We start from the raw sequence: 23581 nt of genomic DNA, 5'->3' as shown, positions 1-23581 counted from the left end.
CTGAGGTAATTCAGGAAAAAAATATGTTATTGTGCAACTAAGATAATTGTAAAGTCATTCAGGGTAATTTTGGCTTTGTGTAAAGAGATGACACAGCCCAAATTAAAATTCAAAGAAGACTTTTGATTCACAATGACCCATGTTATGCTACCATTCAAGATTATCATTGCTCTCAGCAAATGTGATGACAACAATTATAATTTCATTTGAGGAGATAATACATCCCTTAATAATATAACAAGCACTCACTGACTTTTTTAATATACTGAGGCTTTTTATTTCTATTGGTACATGCGAAGGCAAATAATCAAGTGTTCAATTATTTGAATTGTAATTGGTTTATTACCTTGGGGTTTTTCTACTATTTTTACCACACATATTAGTTGTCTAAAGACATAAGGGAGTGCTGGATAAATAGATTGGTGGTAATGACATATTTTCCAATCTCACTACTAAATAATCTCAATGAGAATGGTATCACTCAAAATAGATTGTGAACTATTAGAATGCTGAGATTTCAACCATCACATTAACACATGTGAAAGCACTTTGCGGGGGGGTGGGAGGAAACAACATATTCAGGGCTTTTGTGGCCCATGGTAGTGTCCCTACCTTGAAGCCAAGAGGGTGAGTTTAAGGCTCCGGCAGCATGTGTAACAACTTCGCTGTACAGCTTGAATTAAAAACAAGTCAACCAGTTCAGAGGGCTCTCAAAGTACAGTAGCAGTGTCTCCAGTTTGAGTTCGAGTAGTGTGTAATAACATCTCCAAGCAAAAGTTTTTTGACCTGTACATTTTAAGAAAATGGAACATCTTTGTTATATCCCAGGAATTAATGAGGATTTTCTTAAACTCCAATCTAAAATTTTATACGTGTCAATTTACCAACAATATTATTTTCTTCTTTTTTACTGTCAGGGTTAGTGAGAAACTATTGCTCTGCTTTAGATGCAATAAATAAAATTAACCTGTTCAGCTTTCCAAATCCATTTTGATTTAGTTAACTCTCTCCCTAACCTTCCATGTTTTATCGCCATTACATCTAAATTCATCATTTAATTACAGACATGGTTAATGTGGTAGTGGGGGAAAAAGATTTATAAAAAAGCAATGGGTTATTTGGTGACAGTTTAATCTAAAGTTCAATTGTATGTAAAAGCACCTCCAGATATAAAAAAAAATGCAAAACAAAAGTTTTTAATAATCAACCTGTTCTTTATTTTAATTCTCTATTTTAATTTAGTCTCCTCCTTCTCTCCTTGCTGCTCCTCACTTTTGTTGCTGTTGCACTGCCCCCTGATGGGCTATTCATGTAAATGTTTCTTTAATTAGAGACATGGTGAAGACAATGTTTTAAGGGAAAGTAAAATGGGTGATTTGGTGATGATCAAAATAATGTTCTAAGGTGCATGGAAGCTTTTCTCGATAGAGGGGATAAAATCAACCTGTTCAGACATGTTATTGGCCATCTTTGGAGTAAACAGGACTGATTTGCTCCTTCTGGGCGTACCATCTCTGCATCACAACAGCCCCATTAAATTTCACTTTCACAACCTGTTACTCCTGTTTGCAGTACAAATCAGGTAAAGGTTTTCTGTTTTAAAAATCAACCTGTTTGGATGCGTTATGACACACCTCCAGAGCAGACAGAACCAGAAATGACCCAGAGGTAGAAATGCTACCAATGTACAAAAACAGCCATTGAAATCAATTTATGATCTTCTACATGAGACCAGCTCATAAGGATAACAACTTTTAACATTTAAAGTTTACTAATTTTGCATTTAAATTTGGTTTTAGGTTCCTAGAGGCACCAAATTTCAAGTCATCACTGATTTTTCCCCTTTCATCGTCACAAAATTGAATTCTTCCTCTTTTGGGTGATCAAGAGTCCTTCAATTCACTGAATGTAAAGAAGCTTTAACCCAATGAATCAGGTTCGGAACAGATACAAATAAGTGGGCAATATCCTTCCCAAAGAGAAGAATTCGTCCATTTTTCTCTCTCTCTCTTCTCTCTTTTCTCCCCCGAGACGCTAAGTGGCCTGCATTTTCACAGCAGCATGAAACTGTGTTTTTAAAGTCTAAACCAACAAGCTCCCTCAATATAGCAAAAAATATGAGCTTATGTTAATTATGGTGTTAATAAACAGATAACAAAGGGGCAAAATCAGAAATTGCTGGAAAAATTCAGCAGGTCCCAAGCATCTGCGCAGAGAAAGCGGAGCCAAGGTTCAGGGTCCAGTGACCTTTCTTCAGAATGCTGAGTTCTGAAGGACCACTGGATCCTAAATGTTAACTCTGCTTTCTCTCCACAGATGCTGCTGGACCTGCTGAATTTTTCCAGCAATTTCTGATTTTGTTTCTGATTTCCTCATCCACATTTCATTTTTTGCTTTAGCTAACAAAGGGACATTTTGATGGAAAATTGACCAATAAAGCAATCATCAAGGAGCATAGGAAAATTCATTTTTCTCACCATAAAAGCTGTCTGTGCATGTGTTTAACACCAGTAGTCTGAGGTCAGAATCTTTTCCCCACTTTAGTAAAGTAATATTTCATACACAGAAGAATTCATTTTTGTGGCCAATGTATGGAGAAGGGTTCTGTGTTAGAATCCCTGGGTTACGCTATAATGTAATTGTTATTAGGAAACGATATACATCCTGTAGAACCCAGGGAGAGATATGGAAACAAAAGTGACTAGCATTGTTGAGACAAAGGAAATATCTACCACAAAGGCCATGGAAACTGGCCACAAAACTGGCTTTGAATGTACAACACAATCAACGTCAATCTTAAATGGTGGCGTTTTTTTCATGATTATAAATAATTGTATGAATGTGACAAAATGCATCTGAATATTATATGCCATAGCCTTTATGTTTCACACATAATAACTGAGAGGATTGTAATAACTCTTGAGTCACATAAAATTGCCTTGATTTATACGCATTTCATTTGAAAGAGTTAGCATATGGAAAATATTAATCTTCTAATACCAATACAGATGATCTGAGTCATACATCTTTGAATAATTTTTCCTTTGTTATTCAACACTTTTGTGACTACTTCTACATGTTAAAAGGCATGACAGCTTAAAAATGAGGTTATTGCTTTTCAGAAAAATGTGTCACATTCCACAGCAAAAGTACAATAAGCTGAATGCTGTTCCTTTAGAACTGTATGCCAAATAAACAACATTAGAGTTTTATAAGATTATTTGTGCTAATAACAAAGCATTCTCTGGCTTGCTATATTTCTCCAGTATTGCCATATTACAGTGAATATATGTACAAAATGGCATTAATGTAGAAGGTATACTATATAAAAAAGTTATTGATGATTTGTATAACTGTGAAAGAAATATCAATGCTCTGGAGAAATATGCCAGTAACTCTTGTGCTCTTGGAAACTGTAGCATGTAATGCTTCATCTTGTCCTGATTTCTATGAATTAGCATTCCAAATAAGTAACATTTTACTGGAAGCAACAATTTGGGCCTCTGCACTATTGATGTTACTCACTTCCATTCATCTGTGTTTTGTTACAAAATTTATTCAGATCAAATTGCTATCACCCCAGGCTTTAATTAACCTTTGGAACCTAAGTATAATAATCCATAATTGTGTCTGAAAGCTAACAGAGCATTACTTTGCTGCCATACTTTTTAATTGGCAACCAGTACACTAGATTATCAAGACTTATTTCATGCATCAAATGACTGTAGCATAATCTGTCTGTACTCATGTCTGATTTGTATTTTTATTTGAATTTGAGTTCAAAGATATACATTTAATTTTAGTTCTGTTTCAATGTATTTGAATTAACAAACCTGTTGACCAATATTATGCTTCAGGATTTCTAAGGACAACAAGGAGGTCACTTTGATATAATCTTTTTTAAAACAAAAAAACTGATCTCTTGAATGCTTCAGATCTTTCTCTGACTTGCCCTCACCCAGCGTGAAAGCTACAGCAGCTACCTTGCTTAGCCTGCAGTATTCAGCCTTGTTGAGGAAAATTGGAAGAATGATCCTGCGAAGCAATGTGCAATGTGATTAAAGGGGCCAATATTTTGCAAAAATTTAATATCCAATAACGGGATTTTAATATAACTTCCACAGACCATAGCATGCAGGACAGCATGCACTTGTAAGGAATTCTGTTTGTTAAGCTGTTCCTGGTTTATCAAAGGGGTAAGACAATGCTGACTATTCCTCAAGCAGTTACAAAAGTCTAAGGAAATGTTCAGTTTCCATTTTGTTCATCTTGGCTGTGCACTGAAGACTGTAGGAAGCCCCAGTGGCTGAATGGTCAGACCAAATACACCTCTGATAATGACTTGAAGTTTTATTTCAGTACAGGCAGCCTGAACTGAAGAGGCAGTTGTTGAAAAGGGAGCCAAGAGAGGCCCGCTGCTAGCATTTCTACAAGGTAAGTGAGTGGTGCCACAAAAGTGTAGTAATAATATATATTGTGAAGAACACAAATCTGCATTTTAAAATAAAACTGGCATCTGAACTAATGGCTGAGACAGTCAAAAAGTTCATTCCCTGAAAGTTAGTGGATGTTTCAGTGTCCCAAACCCAGACCAACTCAACAACTAAGAGAAGCCTGATTATAGTGTAGGGATAGGGGTCACATTCAGTATTGATCTATATAAAGATTTGGCTGTAAGCAACCATTTTGTCAGAAAAAACATCTTAACTAGTCACTGCATCTAAACATGGAGACAGCGGGACAGTATCAGGACTATTATACTGAACCAGTCTACCATTCCACCATCCGCAGTAGTGTAAGAGTGAATCGAAGGAGTCTCTGCGCATTCCCAGCCCCTAAAAGACCATTAAACCTGAAGAAATAGGAACAGGGGTAGTTCATTCAGCCCCTTTGATCCTGCTCTGCCATTCAATAGGATCACAGTGATCCGAGATTCTTCACTTCCCTTTCCTACATTTCCCCCATAACCTTGATTCCCTAACTGATCAACAAACTATCCACATCATCCTTAAATATCCAAAAGGACTCTGCCCCCACAGCACTCCATGGCAATGAGTTCCAAAGACTTACAACCCTCTGAAAGAAGAAATTCCTCCTTATCTCAATCTTAAATTGGCACCTTTTTATTCGGAGACACTGCCCTTTTATTCTAGGTTGTCTATTAAGGGGAAACGTGCTTTCAGTACTTACCCTTTCTGGGCCCCTTAAGAATCCTATATGTTTCATTCTTCTCAACTCCACTGAGTAGAGTCCCAAACTGTTTAGCCTTTGCTCCTAAAACAATTCCTCCATACCAGATATCATCATAATGAACTCTCTCTGAACTGCCAATGAAATGACATGTTTCAATAAACAAGGGGACTAAAACTGCTCACAGTCCTCCAGATGTAGTGTCACCAGCACTTGGTACAGTTGTAGCAAGCCCTCCCTACTCTTATACTCCAACTACCTGCTCTGCTCAGTCTATCTATGGGATCAACATTGAATTTTTGACTATCAAATATATCGCAGCTGCTGAATCTGACTTCAAGCTATCAACCCCTTTCCTTTAGAAAGAGAATCTTCAAATAAGCCAGGCCTGCAATGATTATTGACTGGTCTCATTTGCATTTTTAATGTGACTTGCATCCTTACTTCCTTATCACTTTAAACATAAATCATAAATGATAGTTTAATAAAATAGTTGTGTATTTTGTTTAAAACACAAAGATGTGTTGCTGCATTTTTTTTTAATGTAAAATCTCAAAAGCTAAAAGGAGCCTACAAATGACCTTATGCAAAAATATATTTCACAGACCACCTGTGCTTGTGATGGTGGACAAGATCTGGAATGCATTATCTGAGAGTGTGGAGAAGGGAGACATAGATGTGGTATTCAAAAAGTAGCCAAAAGTGGGGGATGGGTTGCTCTTGCAGACAGCTAGCATGGATACATGGGATGAATGGCCTCCTTCTGTTCTCTATGATTCTGAGAGTGTGGAATAGGATGATGAGATCATTGAATGATTGGTTTCAATCTGTTGGATAAATTCATTCAGCCATCATATGTGTTTTCATGCTTAATCATAGTTTGCAACTTCTGTGACAAAACTTCCTAGGTTACAACCGTGTGTAAAAAATACATTTTTTTAAAAGCATCCTGAAGGTTCCTGCAACCATTAGCCTTTTAGGACCAAGTTTCAGACCGCGTCCATCCTCTGAGCAAAATCTATTTTCCACAACTTTCTTCAAATCTTTCTATTAGTTACTATAAATCTCAACCAATTGGCTATTGGCTTTTTTGCTGAGGGAAATATGTTTTTCCTATTCATCATATCTAGGCTTCACATCCACCCTCAAATTCTGAGATAATAGGAGCTGCCGATGCTGGAGTCTAAGGTCACAAGGTGTAGAGCTGGATGAAGACAGCAGGCCAGGCAGTATCAGAAAAGCAAGAAAGCTGACATTTCGGGTCTGGGCCTTTCTGCAGAAATTAAAAAGGAAAGCTGACGTTTCAGGTCTGGCGAAGGGTCTTTCCGAAGAGGCCAGACCCAAAACATCAAGCTTCCTGCTCCTCTGATGCTGCCTGGCCTGCTGTGTTCATCCAGCTCTACACCTTGTTATTTTGTACCCTCAAATTCTGCTTTTCCAAAAAAAACAACCTCAGCCTATCCAATCTTTCTGTTTAGCTGAAATGATACATTCCTGGCATCTTTTGCATAGGTCTCTGCTCTAATCTCTCTTATGTACTCACATGTTTCCTGTAATGCAGTGACCAGAATGTAATGCAGTATTTGAGCTGTGGATTAGTTAATATTTAATGCCATTTTAGAATAACCTCCTTCCATTTTCATGTTTCAGCTAATAAAGAGAAATATCTCATATGCTACCTTAACAGCTTTACCTTTCTTGAGGAAAATTCGCTGAACAGATCTGTAGAGCAACATTGATTCTTCTAATTATTGTGCATTTCCTTGTCTTTGTACCCCTCGTTAAAAAATGTTATCTCTCTTTCCCACACAGAATTTCTTTTACTATTATCTGCCCTCTTGTCCCATCCATTGATATCTTGATGCAACATCCAGCTTTCTTTCTCACTCATGGGCAATCTGCAACAGGCCTCTGGTATCCAGAATCACAAATGCACCTCCTCATCTCCCAGCATCACCTCATCTGGCATGATGGACAGGTTGCTATAGGGTGATAATGGAAATCTTGCTTCTGAATCCACCCCCGTTCTCTCACATCTACCTTCCCTTTCTGATTTCCTGTTTTTTTTCACGCTGCCATCTGTCTAGACACAGCAGCATTACAAGCAAGAGAGACAACAACAATACAATTGTATCAGAGATAATGGGAACTGCAGATGCTGGAGAATCCAAGATAACAAAGTGTGAAGCTGGAAGAACACAGCAGGCCAAGCAGCATCTCAGGAGCACAAAAGTTGACATTTCGGGCCTAGACCCTTTGATGAAGCCTCTCTGATGAAGGGTCTAGGCCTGAAACGTCAGCTTTTGTGCTCCTGAGATGCTGCTTGGCCTGCTGTGTTCATCCAGCTTCACACTTTGTTAACAAGAATACAACACTGATGAGGAGCCTCGATCCAACACTTACAGCTATCAGCACAGTTATTGGCATTGCTTACCCCCTGGAGCTATTATAGAATTGGGAGCCAGGCTTGAGGCGGTTCATTTTTGAGCTCAGGGGAGGGCAAGGTAATGGACAAACACAGTCTGAGCGAACCTGGATGGACTGTCATAAGAGACACTGAGATCCTGGTGCATTAGTTGGTCTGCAGACAACTTTCTATCTCTGTCAAGAAGCAAACAGAAGTCTAGTTCTAAATGGTAACATTTAAAACTTGCTATCTCAGCTGCCACTGTTCCATCTCCCTGTCATCTGACCCAGAGGTACTGTCATTTCTTCCCTCTGCGTGTTGTAGCCTGTATATGAGCAGCCTCTGCCCTAACCAATGAGGGTGCAATAACAATCTGCAGCAAATCCCGGAGCTCAATGAAACATAGCTTAATAGATCACCTTTTTTTTTACACTTAAACGTGGTGGCCTTTCACTGAAACATCAGCATGCAATGCTGCAGATTAGTATTAACAATAAAGCAGATGTTTATTACAAAAGGAAAGGTACTTACATGTAATATAATTGGTAAGATTTCGAAACACTGTAAATCAAAATTCCATCTATCCCAACACCATCACTTTACAGTACTCAAATTCTCCTTCTTTTGGTAACATATCTCTAAGTTTGATAACTAGATCTTTTCGTTCTAGACCTTTAGAGGTTGATAGTCTTTTCCTTGATTATTCAACAAATGAGGTTAAACTCTCTTATCATTGGATACACCATTCAAGTTCCTAACTAAACACATCTGGTCTGGAATTTTCAACCAAAAATCCTTGCACAGAGGTAGCCTATTTCATTAGTGTTCCAAGTAAACCCTTTCTCCTGAAAAAAACTGATTTTTACATCTGATTCCATACAGGAAATCAGCAAGTTTTTCAATCTATGGATTTTTCCTCAGTAATAACAGCTTAGAAAGGGTGGACGCTGGGAAGTTGTCTCCATTAGGCAGGGAGACTAGGACCCGTGGACACAGCCTTAGCATTAGAGGGGGTAAATTTAAAATGGAAATGAGATAACATTTCTTCTGCCAGAGAGTGGTGGGCTTGTGGAATTCATTGCCACGGAGTGCGGTGAAGGCTGGGACATTAAATGTCTTCAAGGCAGAGGTTGACAAATTCTTGATCTCAGAAGGAATGAAAGGCTACAGGGACAGTGCTGGGAAGTGGAGTTGAGATGCCCATCAGCCATGATTTAAATGGTAGAGTGGACTCAATGGGCTAAATGGCGTTACTTCCACTCCTATGTCTTATGGTCTTATGGTCTAATAAAAACATTCTTGATTTTCCAAAATCAAAAGCAAGTAATGCCTTTCAATGTTTTTTTTCTCTCTAATCATAAAACTCTCACAATACGTGTAATTCCCTTTATCAGTCCTGAAGATCTCCATCAGCTGTTCTCTGACATGTATGGGTTTAAAATCATGGCTCCAGAATAACTAATAAGTTAGTTACTAAATCCCTTCATCCACATGGACCAAACACACATGCCACTACTTCAAAATCCAGACACTAAAATAAAAGATATTAATATGTGTATTACATCATATTACATGCCTTAAATAAAAAAAAATATGGTAAAAGGCCATCTCCATTCTGAGACTTTTTGTCTTTACCTGCATCTGCAGGGTGCTGCCTTCTCTACTGTTAGTTGGCACTCCTGTATTGGGAACCTGCCAAGTTCTTATTTAAATGGTGAGTACGCCTATATGCCCTAAATTGACTATTTATTTGAAAATCAAATCTGACCACTTCTGACATTGTGTATGGAGAGGACCAGAAATGTCATAATTCTTATTCCCAAAGAAAAATTCTGATACACTTGTCACATTAGTCGATTGGTTACATTACATCAGGATAGAGATGATTCAATTCTTCCTGCATTTGCACCCATGTATGCTGTTCCTCTGCTGCAACATTGTACAGGCCACATGAGAAACTGAGCCCAGGAAATGGTGGTAAATCTTCGTAGCATTCTGAGAGGCAGCTCAATCAAATTTCTAACCAATTACATTTAGTAGAGGTAAACTACAATTCCAAATGATCCTGACACTGATGCAAGTTGCATGAGGAAACTTTTTTTCATTATCCATCAAAAAGTCAAAGGAAATGATTGCACCTTATTAACAATATAATATTACAAAAGCAAATGAAGCAGAAACTGTAGTATTATAGGCGCTAGACAATCAATATTAAAATTTAAGGTGTTACAGTGCGCACAATTATTAAATTTACAATTATGCATATATTTTATAATGGAATTTATAACAAGATCAACAACTACTAAAATTACCTTTTGTTTGGACATACAGAAATAGCATTTAATTTTTATTCAATTTTGTGAGAATAATTTTGAATTCAACCAATTTGTAATTATGTACAGGATCTCCAAAGAACTCTCTAACTGAGGGGAGAAAAAGTGGTCTGCTGCGGGAGCATCAAAAATCTTTAAGCAGATTTAAGGGCAGGAGGTAATCATGAAATCTGGAGTACCTAAGCAAGCTTCATTGCCAAAAGAAATGGACGTGAAGTCAGCAGTAGGGCAGATAATTCTCATTAACTCTTGTATTGCAGCAGAATGTTGGACAATTAGAGCAAATAATTGTATTTTTGTTATATAACATCGTGAGATGGCAAGGGTAATGAATGCCATTGCCAACACCAGGGTGATCTTGCATTAGCAATGTGGTTGTCAGCAAAGGGGCCAGAAATAAACAGCAGTTCTATAAAGGAATGTGTCAGCTGGCCAAGTGCATTCTCACAGCAGCCTGCCGATTCAGAATGTTCATCTGAGCATCAGGACAAGTCATGTGGCAGAGATAGGAGGGAAGTTAGTGTGCCAGCCATTTTACCTCAGGAAATGACAGTCCAAGCAGTCAGATGGTCAAAGCATTTCTTGCAAGCCTGGAACATCATTCCTCCTGTTGAGGGAACTTTGGGGATTGCATCTGTTGCCACACTTTCTCTGCCTACTATCATCAACTGCCATTTCTGAGCACAGCCAACATGTTTTGGTACAATTTTGCTGCCAGTTCTCCTCCAAGAGAGATGAGAACTGCTACATCTTGGATTAAGGTGATTAAGGTGGCTTGGCCAAAGACCTAGTGAGATCAGCAATAGCGACACCCAAAGAAGAACCTGGATCCAGTGAAGGAAAAAGATGACTGGTCTGCTGCTGTCCACAACAGAATTATGTAGTCATTGTAGAGTGAAACTCATAAAGGCGTAAAACAGCAAAATTGTGAAAGTGTGGAGAGCTGCCTTTGGAAGACAGACCTCAGCATCTGTTCGAATTTGGACCCTGAATGTATAGGAGCCACTTTTTGCTGTAAATTTGCTACAGATCGCAGGACAGTGTGGGTGTCAAGCACTTAATGGGGATGGATCAGTGTTTATTGTCATAACCATGGATCAGAACCCCAAAGTGTTACGGACATTTTTAACTTGCAATTCCAAAATGTGTTTTTGAAACAGGGTAGATACAGACAAAAATGGCCGCAGATGCAAGTTATGTATCTTTCTGGAGACAGACACCCAAGGAATATCATGCCTATGAATGCAAAGAGAACTTCAAACAACAGCTCTGTAAATAAGAGGAGGTGATGCAAAACAGGCGAGACTGTGATCTTCTACAACTACCAGGTAACAAGGGATGGGCGATGCCCTAATCAACAGCAAGCCACCCCCTGTGGATTACATCCAAAATGGCAGATGCATTTTGTACTTTTCACTTCGATGGCACTTCAGAAGCCAATCTCAGCTTAACTGGAGTGTGCTTGTGGAAGTGAATATTCTTGAGTATACAAACTTGAGTTTGATTGCTAGAATGTTATTAAGGTCCCTGTCAAAGAATTATCCCCTGGTCACTCTGGTGTTACGTATTAAGGTTGTCTCTCACTCTGAGTGCTAGAAGTTGACTAGGTAGTATACAAAAGGAAACAGGATAACAAAAGGACTCCCTCATTCTGAACACAGGCATTCAATAGCAGTTGAAAGAATTCAGAACTATAGCCAATCCATAAAACAGACTGCCCAGGCACAAGATTAATTGGTAACCTCCAACACAACAGCTTCAAAGTTCAACTATTTGTTCTTCACAAGCATTTCAGAGACAGCACTTTATATGTTCTTTTCAAACTTGTGCCTTTTTAGACTCATCTCTTGTTTCTAAACTAGGTGAATGTGTGTTAGGTAAATATTTATTCTCACATGTAATAATTAATAAATTCACTCTTTGTTAATTCAAGGTAGACTGGTTAAGTTGGCTTCTTTGAAATTGTAGGTTATAGAGATATAGAGCCATAGAGTTATAAAGCATAGAAACAGACCTTCCAGTCCAAGCGATTGTCCTATTTGCCTGCATTTGGCCCATAACCCTCCAACCTTTGCTATTCGTGTAAGTATCCAAATGTCTTTTAAACATTGTAACTGTACCTGTATTCACCACTTGCTGGGATAACTCATTTCATAAGCTGACAACTCTTAGTGTAAAAAAATTGCCACTCATGTCCTTTTTAAATCTTTCTCCTCTCATCTTAAACATATGCTCCCCAAGCTTTGAACACCTCCACCTTAGCGAAGAGACACCTGCCATTCACCTTATCAGTGCCCCTCATGTTTTTATAAACTTCTATAGTGTCACCCCTCAACTTCCTATGCTCCAGTGAAAAGTGTCCTGGCCTATTCAGCCTATTTTTATAACTCAAACCCTGCATTTCCAGCAACTTCCGGCTAAATCTTTTCTGAACATTCTCCACTTTAATAATATCCTTAAAAAAAAACTGAAGTTTCTGGAAAAGTCAAGCAGGTCTGGCAGCATTTGTGAAAAGAAATCAGAGTTAACATTTTGGATCTGGTGACCCTTCCTCAGAATTAATAATATCCTTCCTATAACAGGGTGACCAGAACTGCACACAGCACTCCAGAAAAGGCCTTACCGATGTCCCGTACAATCTCAACGTGACCAGTCAAAGTTAATTTGGGTGCGGGAGAAAGATACACACAAATAATGAGATTCTTTTTAAATGAACCTTAATGAAACAAACCAAGGGGATGGATGAATAAAGAAGGGGAGACAGTTCATTTCTCTTCAACTGGGAGCTAGACTGTTTGTTGAATCTCATCTGAAACTGGAGAGAGTTACAGAACTTCATCTGGGGTCTGGCCATGACACAGTTGGGATGATCATTAACCATTCTGTCTATCTGTAGGAAGAAAGAGCTATTGAATCAGAAGGATGTCACTATGACTGGTGGAGAGTCACCTGTTGTAAGAATCCTCATTCTGTTTGAGAAGGAGGCTGCAGATCTTTCCTGAAGGATTGGTATGGAATATATACTAATGGGGAGATTAGAATCTTGCAGCAGTCCTGTGAGGATACTTCCATTCTGTTGTTACCAAATGGGCATTGAGAAAGATAAACATTGTTGAGAAAAGGGTTTGTTCAAAACCATCAGTTCTTTCATTTTGTTCTTCACAGTAAGTGCCTGCAACAAGTGGATGAGGCAGACTTCCCCAAGCTCCACTTTGCAAACTTCTTCTGAGGCCAATGACTCTGAATGCTCAGAGAATGCACCATCACGACACTCACCTACACCCTCCACTGACAGAGAAACGTTCACCTCAGCGGGTGCATATTTTAGACTAACCTCAAGTTCTTAGTTTATACAATTGTGAGAGATGAGGCCTCTGGCATTCAGGAGATTGTTGAAGTCCTAATCTCTGTTCAACACCATACAACAAATGAGCTTCTGAAAATGATAATACAAAATGTGATGAAGATAAAGACACAAGCAGGCAAACATCTAGAAAAGATACCACAGTCTGCGTGCAAACTCAAGCAAAATGTGAAGAAGGCCTCCCTTATTCTGTCTGCTATCAAAGTTCCAGCTTATGAGCTCTCAGCTGTCTCTGTATATAGGATGACAGCCACCTTGGAGAGCCAGGGGCAGCAGAACAGACCGTCACTACCAGATAAGCAATTGGAGATTCACTCTATTATGCTAGCGATGGTGCTGTGCAGCAATGTCTAAGTAAGGGAAGGGGGAGGGAAGAGGCACCTCAATTTCCCTTCAGGTGTATCTTTCATTGTGCACCAACAGGAGGGGAATCTGCAGCCTGGCATCCCAGGTGTATCTTCTCAGGACACTTCAAAGTGCCCTATCTCTCCAACTTCCCTCTGCCAATGACCCATCACCTCCAGCAAGTCAGGATGAAGACAGCGCAGCTGGTGTGTGAGACCTAAACCCCAGAGGCCAGATCATTCTAAGGTGTGAACCACCGGAAAATGACCACTACTGGCTCACTGGTCAACACAATATAGCAGTTGGGTTCCTTCCCCGTTAGCTATGGATGTTGGATCTGGACCAAAGCACAGAGACAGAAAAAGGAAAAAGTAAAATTCTAAGGTGGCGCAGACACAAACATATATGTTTAAATCCACTTTAAATATGTTTGTTGTTTTATTTTAGTTACTCGTTGCTGTCATGGTTGTGCGCATTCATAGGCATTGAATCTCATTCTTGATCAGTTCTAAATGAGGAGTACCTATGGATACAATATTAATGATCTTTCATCATCCCTGAAAACCATGACATGTGTAAACTTAATCCTTGAGCAGCATTTGTAAGCCGGGTGCCTGCAACACACTGTACTAAGTGTTCACCCGATTCCCATGTCTCTGTGGCTACTGTCTTGAGAATTGTCTGGGACCAGGTCATTACCTGTTTTGCTGGCATCTACATGATGGAGCTCTTTCCAAGGTATTGCCTCCATTTGGAGATTGTGTCAGTGAGATATAATGTACCTTAGCCAGATTCAAAATAATAGTGACATCCAATGGAGCACAGGAACTTGCTTGTGCCAAAGTCCTACATTATTAACAGTTCTAGGTGCCCAGGCTCATGGGCATGCGCAGTGATATACAAGGAGTGCCAGTCCTGCTAACACAGACAAGACAATATTGTCTGAGAAGCACATTTACCTTTACTGGGATGTGTATTATTTCAAATTGTACCATGTATAGGATCACAATAACAGTAATGTTAAGCTGGAAACATTAAATTTAATACAACCTTTAGAACACAATGTGCAGAATCCCAAGGGAACTCTGAGCTCCAGACATTGGAAGGCAATATCTATTGTAGCAGAGATGACCTCACTTGGCCCGGAATTTAGTTGCAATGAGGTGTCACAATAAGGTCTGTCTGCCGCATCATACCATTGTCCTGCCATTCACTGCTGCATTCGCAGCATCCATTCCCTCATAAGCTGCATTGCCTCCCCATTCTCATTTATTGAACAGGACATTTGGCATTTCCAGCACCCCTTCCCTCTGAAAATTAAACCCCTTCTTTGCTGAGTGAAATTTTCCAGAGTTCATCTGTCACATCTACTATTCCTCTTCTGGCCTTTCTTTCTCTGGCGAGTACTGCAGCCTCTGCCTGAGCAATCCAAGGGTCACAACGTTGTCAATAACCTAATTGATTGCTTTCCTTGTTGAAGTCTGGGTGACGTTGTACTTCCCCCTCAAGTGCCCTTTGCGAGTTCCATATGGTGTCATTAGCCAGATCGACTGTAGATACCCCCTGCCACCATAAAACCTCCCATGCAATTGCTGAAAGGTAGAAAACGCTTGTTACACCTGTGTGTTAGTTAGGATGTGGGAATCATGGGAGCTCCCTTGGTAGCCAGTACACGTGGGAAGGAGAAGAAGGGTCTAGGCCTGAAACGTCAGTTTTCCTACTCCTCTGATGCTGCTTGGCCTGCTGTGTTCATCCAGCTCTACACCTTGTTATCACGCATTGGAAGGATTTGTTTGCTGTGGTCACAGACAAGCTGTAAATTCAGAGAGTGAAATCTCCTTCTGTTAGACTAAGCTGCTGGCTGCTCCCAGAAAATCTCGTAACATGCATGTGTGCAGTCCATTGCTCCTTGCACTTGTGGAAATCCTGCAATGGCAGCAAATCTGGCTGTCTGATTCTCAGCTTCAGCAGTGAATTTTACAAAGTCATTAGCTCTTCTGAATGTGGAATCTGTCGCCTCCCTGATCCACTTTTATGCTGCAGACTGCAATATTCCGCACATGTCCTCATTGGAACCTTGAAAAGAATCACTGGTGATGAAATTCAATGCTCGAGTCACTTTCAATATTTCCAATATTGGTTAGCCTCTGATCTTGCAGATGGCATGTGTAAATAATGGCATATGTTTACAGTCCTAAGTTGCCTCTACCACTGCCTCTCAGCCATCAGCAGGTAGCAGGCCTGTCTGTGGTATATTTATCTGTTCGCCGTTGCTCACAGTCACATTGATCCCGTGATTAGCAGCATCTGGTGCTGCTTGGCCCTTTGTAGCTTCTCCCTGTTGATGTAGAGCAACAGCCAAAGCACTGATCCACACTGTGCCAGCCCCTCTACAGTGGCAGCTTGACCCTTCATCAAATCTGCTGCCTGGGGTGACCTGGGAAAGAATTCAAGCTATGTTCAGGTCAGCGAACACCTTCAGGTACTCTCTCCAGTCCTGAACATTTCAGCCCAAGGTAAGTTCCATTTAGTATTGGACACACCCTGACCTTCACTAAGCCCACCATGATCAATTCCGCTCTGAACATTTTTAGCTGAGATCAGTTACAAATATTTGCACAGATGCTGGAGCAGTCACCCTGAAAATTGAATCATTATTGAGTTTCACAATATCAATCTCAAGGTTCAGTCCTCAGATAAGCATTCTTCCCACTGCCAGGGAACCTTTCACTGGCCCTCACCCTTCCCCTGACACAATGCAGCACGCCCCTGCCATAAATCATGGTTAACACTCCCTGTATCATTCTTGAGCTTTCCACACTTCCTCAAAAGCTATCATCTACCTAATTTTCCACTGTCCTGATGCAACATCATTAACCTGAATCTCTTCACAAAAGCTGCCAACATGGTGAGTATTTCCAGCACTTTCTGTTTTGTTTCAGCTTGCGGCCGTCCACAGTGTGTTGCTTTCTGATTAACAGCGGTAGGTTTAACAATTGGACTACATATCTGATTAGCTTGCAAGATGCACTATTTCATGCCAACTGTGTAAGCCAAAATAATGGCACATAATACTCCTATGTACCACATCAGTTTACACATAACGTAAAGAGTGAGGAAATGAATATTTCAGGTTGGATCAAGATGCTAACAAGAAATGGCACTTAAAAGTTCACACATATGGAATCTGCAAAAACTTGCCTGTCAAAGAAAAGTTAAGATTTCAAAGTAATTTGCTTTCCTCCAACATTTTTGACTGCATTGTTGTTAATGATTATTGTCGAAGTGTTCATTTTTCTATTCATGTTTTCCCCTTGTTATCTCTTATTTTTGGTTTAACATTGTGATTAGCAAAAAGGTGGCAGTCCCTATTCTTTTGGGGATTTCAGGCTTGCAGTATTGAGATGTAAAAAAGCAATTTGTGAAATACAATAACATCTGAGGAATAACTACCTTGAAATTTGCACTGGCTCATGTAAAGAGCATAATCTTTGCTGCCTCTTCTTCCCAAAACATCTGCTATAAAATAACCGAATGTTAATGTGTCTCGGCATCTTGCGGAAAAGGAGATTTCCATAACAGGGGATTAAATTTTGTGGTTAGAAATCGGGATAACTGCTCCCCCTGTATTTATGTTGATTCAAATTTGGTGACAGGTTTCTACCTGGTCTCACCACCCAACTCTCTGATCGTGCAGAAATTGGTGGACAACAAAATCAACAACCAATCAGCATCGGTCCGACAATTCTTTTAAAAACTAATTGTTGAATTATTAATGCTTGTTAACAAGCCAGTAGACTGGGATTTTATAGTGTCCACACTGCTTTTCAATGGATACACAGCAAAAACATCCAAAAGGAAATACACCCGGTAAAAAGAGGTGTTATAAAGCCGAAAAAAAAATTGGAGCAAGAGGAACGACAGCTGACTTTAACAGAAGAAGGTGGGGAAGCTTACTAGTATGACGAGTCGCTTGACTAATCATTCTGAGCTTTCTCTGTGAGATATTGTTGGGGAACAGACCCTAAAGACAGGTATAAATTGAATTTTCTGCATCCCAGTAGTGAACCATGAAATGGAAGTCCCATGCATAATGTATTCTAGAGGAGGTTCCTCCCCAGGTGAGGAGAGGAAAAGAGGGAAGCTGGCAAAAGACAGTGCCCTGACAACAAAATGTGAGGCTGGATGAACACAGTAGGCCAAGCAGCATCTCAGGAGCACAATCTCAGGAGATGCTGCTTGGCCTGCTGTGTTGATCCAGCCTCACATTTTGTTGTCTTGGAATTCTCCAGCGTCTGCAGTTCCCGTTATCTCAAAATCTCTGTTGTCCAATAAGTCATGGAATTTACTGATGAGCAATGTACAGCCAAGGAGAGATAACAGCATCAGGAAAGATGAGCGAAGCAAAGGTACTATCTTGTTAGCAGAGTTTAATGGAAAAGCCTAAAATACCTGCAAAAGTCAGAGTGCCAGAGCCTGGGGAGACGACTTCTTTTCAGGGAGTCAGTCACATCACAGAATGATGTGCTGACTGGTGACTTCATATCAAATTGTGATTGTGGATATTCTGTGACTGTGGCATTCACTCAGGGTCCTATCAGGTATCATCCTCTGACCTTTGTAAGGAATCATAGCCAGAAGCTCTCATTGCTTATAGGACTTTACTAATGCAATTCCCTGAGGGCCTAATGATATACTCCTGCTTCCATTTCTTATATTCATTTCTTTGCTTGAGTGGATACAAAAGACTTCCACAGCACTACTTCACAGAAAAGTGGAGGAGCTATTCTCAGAGTCCAGACCAATATCTATTCTTTAGCCAACCTCACAAAAAGCAGGTCATCTGATTAATTTTCTGTAATTTAGCAAAGGCCTTTTCCCTGAGGTGGGAGAGTTCAAAAACTAGGCAGCAGATTTTTATGGTGAGAGGAGGAAGATTTAAAAAGGACCTGAGGGACAATTCTTTCACACAGAGGGTAATATGTAGGTGGAATGAACTGTTAGAGAAAGTGGTAGTTTCAGGTACAATTATAACATTTAAGGGATATTTGGACAGGTACATGAGTAAGAAACGTTAAACGGGATATGGGCCAAATGCAGGCAAGTGGGACTATTATAATTTGGGAAACTTGAATCGCATGGACTAGTTGGACCAAAGAGTCTGCTTCTATGCTGTATGACTCTATAACTCCATGACTCTACAACAGTACCTGCATTTCAAAAAAATACATCATTGTCTGGAAAAATTGCTTTGAGATATCCAGTAGTCATGAAAACAACTTCATAGGTGCAAATGCTTCTGTTTTCTCTTTCCTTAGACATAAAGACCAACTGAACAGTTGGTCCCACAGAGATCTTACTGGTTGGGTTCCTGTCTGCTCAACTAATTATGTGTGATATCTATGTGTAAACCAAGATCCTTCATATCCAAGAGTTTATCTTTCTCTGCACCTTCTCTGTAGCTGTAACACTATATTCTGCATTCTGTCCTATTACCATGATGTGATATGTAAGGTATGATGTGTCTGAATGCAAGGCAGTGCTTTTCATTGTATCTCAGTACATGACAATAATAAATCAAATCAAATCAGAACAAAAAAAGCTATGGTTTTCATTCAGTAAAAGGTATTGTATTAATTTACAACTCAGAGTGGTATCTGACCAAAAGACTATCATCATCAAACACATTAGTGGCCATTATTCAGAAGGTGGCCATGATACTCTCATTGGAATGCAGGCCTTCAAGCCTTTATTAGCTGATGGAGAAGAAACATGAGCTGGTCTTTTTAGAAGAGGTTTCTGTTCTGCATTCTGCCTGACGGTTACCCACATACATACAAATTAGGGATTTAGTATTAATTAGTATGTAGTATAGGGATAGGAATATACCACACAGGCCCTTGGGGCTGCTGTGTCATCCGGTACGTTGATGTATTGATCTAAATGAGGCCTCAAATCCGTTTATGGGCCTACCTCCAATAGCCTTTTCTACCAGTACAGGAGTACTCTGCCTGGAGAGCCATTCCTAGGGGCTGGGTGTTGCTGCCTGTGCCCGGATTTAGTGTCCACCCCACAACAGGTGCTTGAACTGACTGGATTGCTAAGGTCATTGCAGAGGAGAGTTAAGGTTCAACCACGTTGCTGTGGGTCCTGTTTCATGTGTAGATCAGACCAGGTTGGATTGGAGATTTTCTTCCTAAAGGACATTAGTGAACAATAGAAACATAGAAGAAAGGAGCAGTCGAAAGCTGCTAGACCCCTTGAGTTTGCTTCACCATTCAATGTGATCATGGCTCACCATCAAGCTCAATACTCTTCCTTGAGCCTAACAGGTTTTTACAACAATTGACAGTGGTCCATTAGGACATTAGGTAAGCTTGTAATTCTACCATCTGCCCTGGTGGGTTTCAAACCTGTGTCCCCAGAGCATTAGCCTGGCTCTCTGGATTAATAGGTCAATGACAATCACACTGCCTCTCCCATTTCTTGGCTAGCGTCTCAATCATTTATCAAAGTGTGCCAATGAGAAGGTGTGTACATAAACGGATAACACAGTGTGGAGCTTGAGGAACACATCAGACCAGGCAACATCAGAGGAGCAGGAAAGTTGAAAGAATTTCTAAAGAAAGGTCCCAATCCGAAACATCAACTTTCCTGCTCCTCTGATGCTGCCTGGCCTGCTGCGTTCTTCCAGCTCCACACTGTGTTATCTCTGACTCAAGCGCCAGCAGCTCTTACTGAGTATACAAAAAGGGAATGGTTTTCCATAATGCCTGAGGTACGGTGCGTCTCCGAGCATGTCATATTTACCAATAGAGGTTTGTGCCACACCTCATGGACCCCACAAGAATCATGCACGAAACTGAGTAACATACTTGTTGTCACCTTGCGCCTGCCACAGGACAATCATTTATTATTTGTAGAAGCTGTGGAAATTGAAGGTGTAAATCTTAATGTTTGAAGCACCTGTATTCCTAGACTTAAATCAGTGATCAGTGTATTCAGCAGACACATACATATGCTTTTCCAGCTGACGTATGTAAAGACAAGCTGAGTGAAGTCTTGAGAAAGAACAGATATGCCGCATAGATAACGAAGTGTGAAGCTGAATGAACACAGCAGGCCAAGCAGCATCTCAGGAGCACAAAAGCTGACATTTCAGGCCTGGACCCTTCATCAGAGACGGGGAGGTGGACCGAAGATGGAGAGAAAAGAAGATAGGTGGAGAGGAGAGTATAGGTGGGGAGGTAGGGAGGGGAAAGGTCAGTCCAGGGAAGATGGACAGGTCAAGGAGGTGGAATGAGGTTAGTAGGTAGGAAATGGAGGTGCGGCTTGGGGTGGGAGGAAGGGATGGGTGAGAGGAAGAACAGGTTAGGGAGGCAGAGACAGGCTGGGCTGGTTTTGGGATACAACGGATACAGTATACCACATTGGCAGATGTGCAGGTGAACCTCTGCTTAATATGGAAAGCCATCTTGGGGCCTTGGATAGGGGTGAGGGAGGAGGTATGGGGGCAAGTGTAGCACTTCCTGCGGTTGCAGGGGAAGGTGCCAGGTGTGGTGGGGTTGGAGGGCAGTGTGGAGCAAACGAGGGAGTCACGGAGAGAGTGGTTTCTCCGGAAAGCAGACAAGGGTGGGGATGGAAAAATGCCTTGGGTGGTGGGGTCGGATTGTAGATGGCGGAAGTGTCGGAGGATGATGCATTGTATCCAGAGGTTGGTGGGGAGGGTGTGTGAGAACGAGGGGGATCCTCTTTGGGCGGTTGTGGCGGGGCGCGGTGAGGGAGGTGTTGCGGGAAATGCGGGAGACGTGGTCAAGGGCGTTCTCGACCACTGTGGGGGGAAAGTTGCGTTCCTTGAAGAACTTGGGCATCTGGGATGAGCGGGAGTGGAATGCCTCATCGTGGGAGCAGATGCAGCGGAGGCGGAGGAATTGAGAATAGGGGATGGAATTTTTGCAGGAGGATGGGTGGGAGGAAGTGTATTCTAGGTAGCTGTGGGAGTCAGTGGGCTTGAAATGGACATCAGTTACAAGCTGGTTGCCTGAGATGGAGACTGAGAGGCCCAGGAAGGTGAGGGATGTGTTGGAGGTGGCCCAGGTGAACTTGAGGTTGGGGTGGAAGGTGTTGGTGAAGTGGATGAACTGTTCGAGCTCCTCTGGGGAGCAAGAGGCGGCGCCAATACAGTCATCAATGTAACAGAGGAAGAGGTGGGGTTTGGGGCCTGTGTAGGTAGCTTCCTCTACATTGAGGAAACCAAACGGAGGCTTGGGGACCGCTTTGCAGAGCACCTCCGCTCGGTTCGCAATAAACAACTGCACCTCCCAGTCGCGAACCGTTTCAACACCCCCTCCCATTCTTTAGATGACATGTCCATCATGGGCCTCCTGCAATGCCACAATGATGCCACCCGAAGGTTGCAGGAACAGCAACTCATATTCCGCTTGGGAACCCTGCAGCCCAATGGTATCAATGTGGACTTCACCAGCTTCAAAATCTCCCCTTCCCCCACCACATCCCAAAACCAGCCCAGTTCGTCCCCTCGCCCCACTGCATCACACAACCAACCCAGCTCTTCCCCTCCACCCACTGCATCCCAAAACCAGCCCAGCCTGTCTCTGCCTCCCCAACCTGTTCTTCCTCTCACCCATCTCTTCCTCCCACTCCAAGCTACACCTCCATTTCCTACCTACTAACCTCATCCCACCTCCTTGACCTGTCTGTCTTCACTGGACTGACCTATCCCCTCCCTACCTCCCCACCTATACTCTCCTCTCCACCTATCTTCTTTTCTCTCCATCTTCAGTCCGCCTCCCCCTCTCTCCCTGTTTATTCCACAACCCTCTCCCCATCCCCCTCTCTGATGAAGGGTCTAGGCCCGTAACGTCAGCTTTTGTGCTCCTGAGATGCTGCTTGGCCTGCTGTGTTCATCCAGCTTCACACTTTATTATCTTGGATTCTCCAGCATCTGCAGTTCCCATTATCTCAGATATGCGTCATAATTGCTTCCAGAGGTGTGTGTGTGGGGTTGGGGGTTGGGGGCGCAGGGGTTGCAGTGTACATGAGCGCTACTCCCCACAAGCAAACTTTCTAAGGTTAGGTTGCTCAAGTTAAAATCTAGCAGGGATAACAGGGTGTGCAACTGGATGAACACAGCAGGCCAGGCAGCATCAGGGGAGCAGGAAGGCTGACGTTTTGCGTCTGGATCCTTCTTCAGAAATGGTTTTCTGATGCTGCCTGGCCTGCTGTGTTCATCCAGCTTTACATCTTGTTAGCTCAGATTCTCCAGCATTGGCAATTCCTGCTACCTCTTAAAATCTAGCCAATCTGGTTCCCGCCACAAATTTCTTCTTCACACCTCAGGGCCCACTGCTATCAGGTTATACAATATTTGCTGTCTCAAAGCATCCCACAAGGTGAATCAGCAAAATGTTTTGGTAATTCATAATTTAGGGCAGATTTCTCATTTAAAATTTTCCCATGGAATGTGAATGAAAAAACAATCTGAAAGAATGAATGAATTGCACTGATTTTAAAATTATTAGTCTAACCACCAAATGATTGAACTGAATCAATTTCATACTTCTCCAACATTGCTGTTGTTTGAGATCTGATCTTGTGTTTATCTAGTTGAGTTACCTGGCTCCTCAAGAAGTATTAACCATGTTGTCTAACCAAACTCTACCAATTTACAAAAATCCCAGCTCTTAACTTTCATTTCTGCATTGATGGATGTTGAATGGCAGCTCATCAAAAAAAACTGTCTGTAGTGAGATTTTTAATGATTGACCAGATAAAACTTTAATTACAGTAGCTTTGTATTTTATCAAATCGAGTTGTCTAAATCCAATTGGAATAGACAGTGCTAATTTGCATATTATGATGGTATTGACAACAATTGTGATCTTATTAACAAATTTTTAGATGTTTACCGCATAGAAGGAG

General features: G+C 41.2%; 1 long non-coding RNA gene across 1 annotated transcript in view; it reads left to right on the top strand.

Annotated features, from left to right (window-relative positions):
• LOC125450126 (uncharacterized) overlaps window positions 1–23581 on the top strand; it is a 74753-nt gene that overhangs the window by 5652 nt on the left and 45520 nt on the right. The window contains exon 2 of the long non-coding RNA XR_007247017.2: window positions 4360–4434. This is a non-coding gene — a long non-coding RNA (uncharacterized LOC125450126). The remainder of the gene's footprint in view (window positions 1–4359; window positions 4435–23581) is intronic.

Source organism: Stegostoma tigrinum, chromosome 3 (genome assembly GCF_030684315.1).
Source record: "Stegostoma tigrinum isolate sSteTig4 chromosome 3, sSteTig4.hap1, whole genome shotgun sequence".
Classification (NCBI taxonomy): domain Eukaryota; kingdom Metazoa; phylum Chordata; class Chondrichthyes; order Orectolobiformes; family Stegostomatidae; genus Stegostoma; species Stegostoma tigrinum.
The sequence above is the reverse complement of the archived record's forward strand: the minus strand, read 5'-3'. Positions and strand labels throughout refer to the sequence as shown.